Genomic DNA, 6,713 nt, shown 5'->3' on the forward strand with positions numbered 1-6,713 from the left:
ATCAAGGATCTGTCTATGAATTTCAATTTATTTTTGGATTGGAGAGCTAATTTCATAGCTCTCGACCAGGAGTGATAGTTCTTGCCATTGAGAGGAGGAGAAACGAGAGTTAATGCAGGATTCTCGTTAGAATGAAGAAAGTAAGGATTAGAAGGATTCACAATGTAATCTTCGAAGCTCTGATTCGCCATTGTTCAGATGAGAAACTGATTCAGAGGAATTGATTCAATTAGAGAAGAAGAAATTTGCACCAGCAGAAGGAAATTGAAGGAGAAGAAGAAATCGCAATGTTGAAAGAAGAAACAAGGAAGAAGAAGACGAATCAGAGCAAATTTTGCTCTGATACCATCTTAGAATTCAGAGAGGGAGAGAAATTAGGAATGAAGGATTTCATTCTCATTGAATTTTGAATTGCAAAGTACAGAATAAACACAACTTACTATATATAGCAAGTGGTTAAATAACTTCCCTAACAGCTTTCTATAAAAGGAAAGGGAATGAAACTAATGCTAAACCAGAATTCTAAACTAGAATAGAGATAAGGGGAATGGCCAAACAACCCCAAACCACATTCAACCATGGAAAACAACAGAGACAGGCCATGATGTAAGATTGAAACCACATAGATTATTGTGAATTAGGAGATTCATCAATCAAAATATCCTCTAACATGGACTAAGCTAAGCCTTTGAAACTGCATTTCTTGTTTAGTAGGTAGGAATGGGCCTGTTCGTTTCGTCCTCAAAGCTACCCATTCTTCTTACAATTATTAACATGCAATCATTCATTTTTATTTATCCATGACAATAAAAAATTGAGAAAAAATGTATGCCCTAAATGATGAAAATGATTGTAATTCTATTTTTAATTAATTAATTTTCTATTTTATTTCTGTTTTGGTAGATGTAGTATAAATAGGGTGGTTCATATACTTTGTAATCACAATGAGAATAATGAAATATAATGAGAAGAGTTATTCAACTCAATAGAGTTCTAATTCTCATTTTCTTTTCTTTCTTCTTTCTTTAAGATTCTTCAAGATTTTCTTTCTCATTCATGTATTCTTTCATACTTCTTGATTCATCACGAAGATTTCATGCATGACTCTACCATTTTAACATGGTATCAGATCGATAATTATTGGTTTCATGACTTCTGCTTATACTTCTCTTCTAAGATTCATCATTCATATTCATATAATCAACCTCTACACTCTTTGCATTCAAGATGCTTTATAGAATTGTGTTATCAGCAAAGAAGAAATGGGGTGGAAGATTATGGTCATGACATGTTGCTATACGGGTTATGTAAAGTGTTTCTTGCCTTTAATTGTATTGATTATGCTATACTATGTATGGAAAATCTTGAGGTGCCATTTTTTATGACACTGAGAGAAAGGATTCTGGAACTTGCCCATAATTTTGAAGTTTTTTTAGAGAACTTTCATGCGATCTTGATGAACAATATTTTGTGGATTTCATGTTCTTCTCAATGCATTTTGTGCAAGATAGCTTCAGTTAGAAGAAGTGGTCTGGACTTAAACACTTTGCTTGCAAAATGGTACACTGAGATTTTTTTTACTTTAATTGAGGCTCATCCATAGAGTCTTCCAAGTGCCTTACATCAAATCAGATTAGAATTCTTTTCAAATTCAGGAGCCACTACATCAAATTTTGCATTTAGTGGATGTTTTTGTGTGGAGGTTATTGAAACCTCCACAAATAAATGAAACAGGTGGGCCATATAATTAACTAAATGGATAATGGAGGTTTTCATTGAATTAGTGAAAGTTTTCAACCTCCACTATCAATTTCCCATTACAAAACCTAATCAGCAAACCCCAAACACACTCGCCCTCCAAACATGTAGCAAATCCCAAACACGTAGCAACGATTCTTCCATTTCATACACAACAAACCTACTCCTCGCCGTTGATCCACGAGTTGATGACCTCCATCTTTGATTTTTCAGCACTGTTTTGGTACATGCTCGTTCTCTATTATTCTTCGATCTAAGATTTTCTATTTGTTCCCTTTGTTGCATATAGTCAGTGATAACCGTGCTAACCCCATTTTAGGATTGCAAGACCTTAAAATTGGGGCCTTCACTTAGGCCACAATTAACCCTATATTTTGCGAGATAGGGCAACCATACTGGTTTGTTTCCCTTTGTTGGATAAAATAAACACCATTCATGTTTGATACCGAAATCCACATAAACGGGAAGTGAATAATCAATAGGATTAAGCAATGGTCAAGTGATAAAATCCACATTCATGGTTTCTCAATCCACTTAGATGTGGTGCATGACTTCTTTTTCTATAATTAGAAAGAAAAGGAGAAGAAAGAAAACAAAATTAGAAAGAAATAGAGACATAAATAAGAAGCATAGCAAAAGGAGTAACTAATATATGTTCTACTAATAATAGACTAATATGATATGATATACCTCAAGTTTGAGAGAAGAAGCAACACCAATAAGATCAAATAACTCTGTCTTACATAACCATAATAGTTGTGATGAGGAGGTTGTATTAAGAATAGTCCTTAATAACAAAATAGTTATAAGTAAAGCTAGTAAAGACAATGTCATTCTGGTGATAATTCCATCATATATATGGGCTAAGTATAAATCGAGGAAATCTCCATTTGGGATATTCCAACCATTAACAGATGCAAACAAAATTTAATCAACCATAGACTATTCTTAAGAACTTAACATCCCAAATGGAGATTTCTCTATCCTTGCTGAGATTGCAAATTAACAAGATGTAAATTATAAGACATTTCAATACTACAAACACTAAAATAACACATCTTTTAGACAATAGCTCTAGGGAAGAGAATAACATACAACACAAAGGATCAAGTTCAAAAAGAAGAAAAAAAGTAATGCCAAAGTTGTGATTACTATGCTTGTTTTTCCTCCACCCTCTGATTCAAGTCCTGTACAAGCTCAAAACGAGACAAAGCCTCACATGGACAAGATATTCAATATGTCTCTGTTTCTCTGTTTGGTTCCTACAAGGATCATTTTGATTTACTCTTTTAAACATATGAACCATAAGTTATTTTATTCATCCTAACCATCAACTTTTGTTTGCATCTAATAATAGGCTTCAAGATGTTAGTATATATGGGATCCAACAAAACTAATGACCCAATTTTATCATTATTTTCAGTTCCCCTCATCTATATGGGTTAAGTATAGATTGAGGAAATAAAATCGTTTTTTATGAAATCATGTATTAAAAAAAATATTTGCTAATTTATTTATACTCATGTAACTACTAGTAATCAACGGAAAAAACACTTCAGAACAATAAATATATATAGGATAAGTAAAACTATATCAGATTGTTAAATAAGTATCTAAGTGGCTTATTCTCTATAATTCCTATGTCCTTATGTATCAAAAAATCATTTTCCCATTATTTTTCAATTTTCCTTATGCTGAATCCAACTATCTTTTATAGACTGAACTGGATTATTTAAGAATCATACATCATATATGTTTAGATCTTTATGATCAATGCATGTTGTGCTTTGTGTCTTCGCCAAAACAAGTTTATGATGTTATGTTAACCCTTCAATTTCCCTTTCACTATCATCGAATTTTTGTTCTTTATTCCCGGTAAGTCAATTCAATTTTCGTTCTTCGTTTATGCTAAGATTTATTTTTAATGCATAACAGAGTATCAACTAACAATGAATGTATGTGTGCATGTCCTTTTTCTCATTTTACTTGTTCAATGGAACAATTTACTACCATATAAAAGGAATATATGATGTCTAGATATCAAAGAAGAAAAAATATTTTGAACAACTTATATGTGTTGTGGATTATTGTCATAGTAAGGTGTTTTCCATAGAGAAGTTAACATTTTTCTATTTTTATCTTTTAAAGAAGTTAACATGTTAAAGCCTGAGAACTTGTTGCTGGATGCTAATGGTGTGCTTACAATATTAGATTTTGGATTGAGTGCATTGCCTCAATAAGTCCGGGTGAGTTTCTTGACTAATTTTTCTAAAATAAGAATATATGATCTGCCCAATTGGCAACGTATTATCTTATTGTTAATAGGAAGATGGGCTGCTTCATACAAGATGTGGTATACAAAATTATGTTGTGCAGGAGGTATATTAGCTTTTTCTGGTAGTTATCGTATCTTTAGTCTCAGATTTCTAAAAAAAGATGACTCGATGCACGAGTCTCTCACCTATGTTAATAAGACATTGCAGTATTTAATAGAGAAACTGATACCAATATGATTTCAAGTGTAAACTCTGTTTCTTTTTTCTCAAATGGATTTTAGACTTGCTAATGCAATTTTTATTTGCAGATTGTTGCAATTTTCAAGATGGTAGTACTTCCACTTTAAACTTTGTCCTCTGAGAGACTCAAGCATGAAACAGGGTCGGAGTGTTTAATCCAGAGAGCATGAAACCTTTATTGAATATGGTGGCAGAGATGAAATTTTCACATGTCGAAGAAGAATAGTGAAAATTTCATATGTCGAATAAACTTTTGTTATGTATTTTGTTTTTAAAGTGTCAGACTACTTTTAGTTTTTGAGATTTTATGGTTTAATTGGATTTATAGTGAAAGATGAATTATAATTCTTTCAATTCTGTTACACTACTTTGGTTATTTGTAATGAAATTTTATTATTGTTAAGAATATTTGTATTTATTATTGTATATTTAAATAATAATTATAAATTAATGAGATTAAAGTTTTAAAATTATGAAATTAAATTGAGGTTGAAATCCTCTAGAAACATATAATAGTGGAGGTTTAAAGCCTCCATGGTAAACATTACAAAGACGTCATCAAATAGTGGAGGCTAAAAACCTCCACAGATAATGGAGGTTAAAAACCTCCACAAATAAACCGCTACAAATGTGTAGATACCCGAGATTTTCTAAAACTTCCGCTAAAAAATTCTAGAAGTCATAACTATGAATATTTTTTGAAACCTCCGCTAGTTATATTGTGGAGGTTAAAAATCTTCGCTAATCGCATAAAAAACCTCTACTAAATACAAAATATGTTGTAATGAGTTTTTTGATATTCTAAAGCTCTTCAAGAATGGAGTACCATTTCCAATTTATCCTATAAAACCTTTTCTTATCCTTCATCAATTACCCCCAATTATTTCACCAATTATTTTATTTTTCACTACTCTATTTTTTACCTCATCTCTCTCATTAAACACACAACATTATTAAAATGTGCATTTTTCTTCATTGAAGCAACATATTCTGATCAAAATTTAGATCCATTTTATTTTCTCTCTTCATCCATTATGGTTGGTTTCGTTGGTTAAGTTTTTGTCAAGATAGATGGTTAAACTTTAGATGAAGTTGCTTCTGCCTATGATGGTTAAGCGTCAGTATTGCTTCACATGAGATTTCAAGATTGGGAGATGAATATTCATTAACCAGCAAGAGGAGATATTAGAGTATACATGGTGTTCAACACAAGTATTTCAAGCTTGGAATGGTTGATACATTCTAGCTTGCAGGGATGTTGAAAATGATTGTAATTCTGTTTCTAGTTAACTGATTTTCTGTTTTACTTCTCTTTTGGTAGATGTAGTATAAATAGGATGATTCCTATACTTTGTAATCATAATGAGAATAATGAAGTACAATGAGAAGAGTTATTCAACTCAATAGAGTTCTAACTCTCATTTTCTTTTCTTTCTTCTTTCTTTAAGATTCTTCAAGATTTTCTTTCTCATTAATGCAATGTTTCATGCTTCTTGATTCATCAAGAAGATTTCATGCATGACTCTACCATTTTAACAGTAATATATGAGTTTGTTACACTATTATTGTATCATCTACCATTCATATTTAATCATCATTGACTCTTCAAAAAGTAAAACAAATGAATGGTGAATGATGTAGTGATTGTGTTTAAATCTTTACACTGTCAGTATATAAATATTACACTCTAAAAAATTAAGTGTGTTCTTTTTGTGAGTAGCAATACTTTTAAGACATGTTATTAAATTTGTCTAGACCTTAATCATCCTCAAAATTAAGCATGTTATATTTGCTTGAAAATTTGGTAACATTTTAATCAAACATATTGATCATCTATTATGTGTTTGTTCTTGTATGAATATGAGATTCTTCAAGTAGTTGATAGTAAAGTTCGAGATTCTCTTATTTTTTATATAACTGGATGAGACAAACGGTCATTATATAATCTATTTATATTACAAAATGTTAGATTTAATTTTGGTTAAACAATCATTGACTACAATCTGGAATCCAAAATGATCAACACTCTTATGATGTCTAAATACTGAATGATTTGTATAAAAAAACATTGGTAACATTGCTTGTTAAAGATGCTTTTAGGATTGGACCGCATATATTGAGTTGGTAAAGACCTCAACTCAAGATTCATTAAAATGATAATTAATTACAACTATCAAATTATGAAAAAAGAATTATTCATACATAGTTCATAATTAACAAATATATGCTATTTCCAAATCAAATCACAACTTAAGAACTCACTCAATAAAGAGGAGAGATTCGTTTACACCCAATTTAAGTTACACTAGTTACATTCAATCTCAACATTTCATTTTCTTAAATCCAACGGACCAAATGAGTGAGAGAAAAAAATCTTAAATAACTTTTAAGTTTCACTCATTGGTCCGTTGGATTTAAGAAAATGAATGACTGAGATTG

The sequence above is a fragment of the Lupinus angustifolius genome, chromosome LG13 (assembly GCF_001865875.1).
Source record: "Lupinus angustifolius cultivar Tanjil chromosome LG13, LupAngTanjil_v1.0, whole genome shotgun sequence".
NCBI lineage: Eukaryota > Viridiplantae > Streptophyta > Magnoliopsida > Fabales > Fabaceae > Lupinus > Lupinus angustifolius.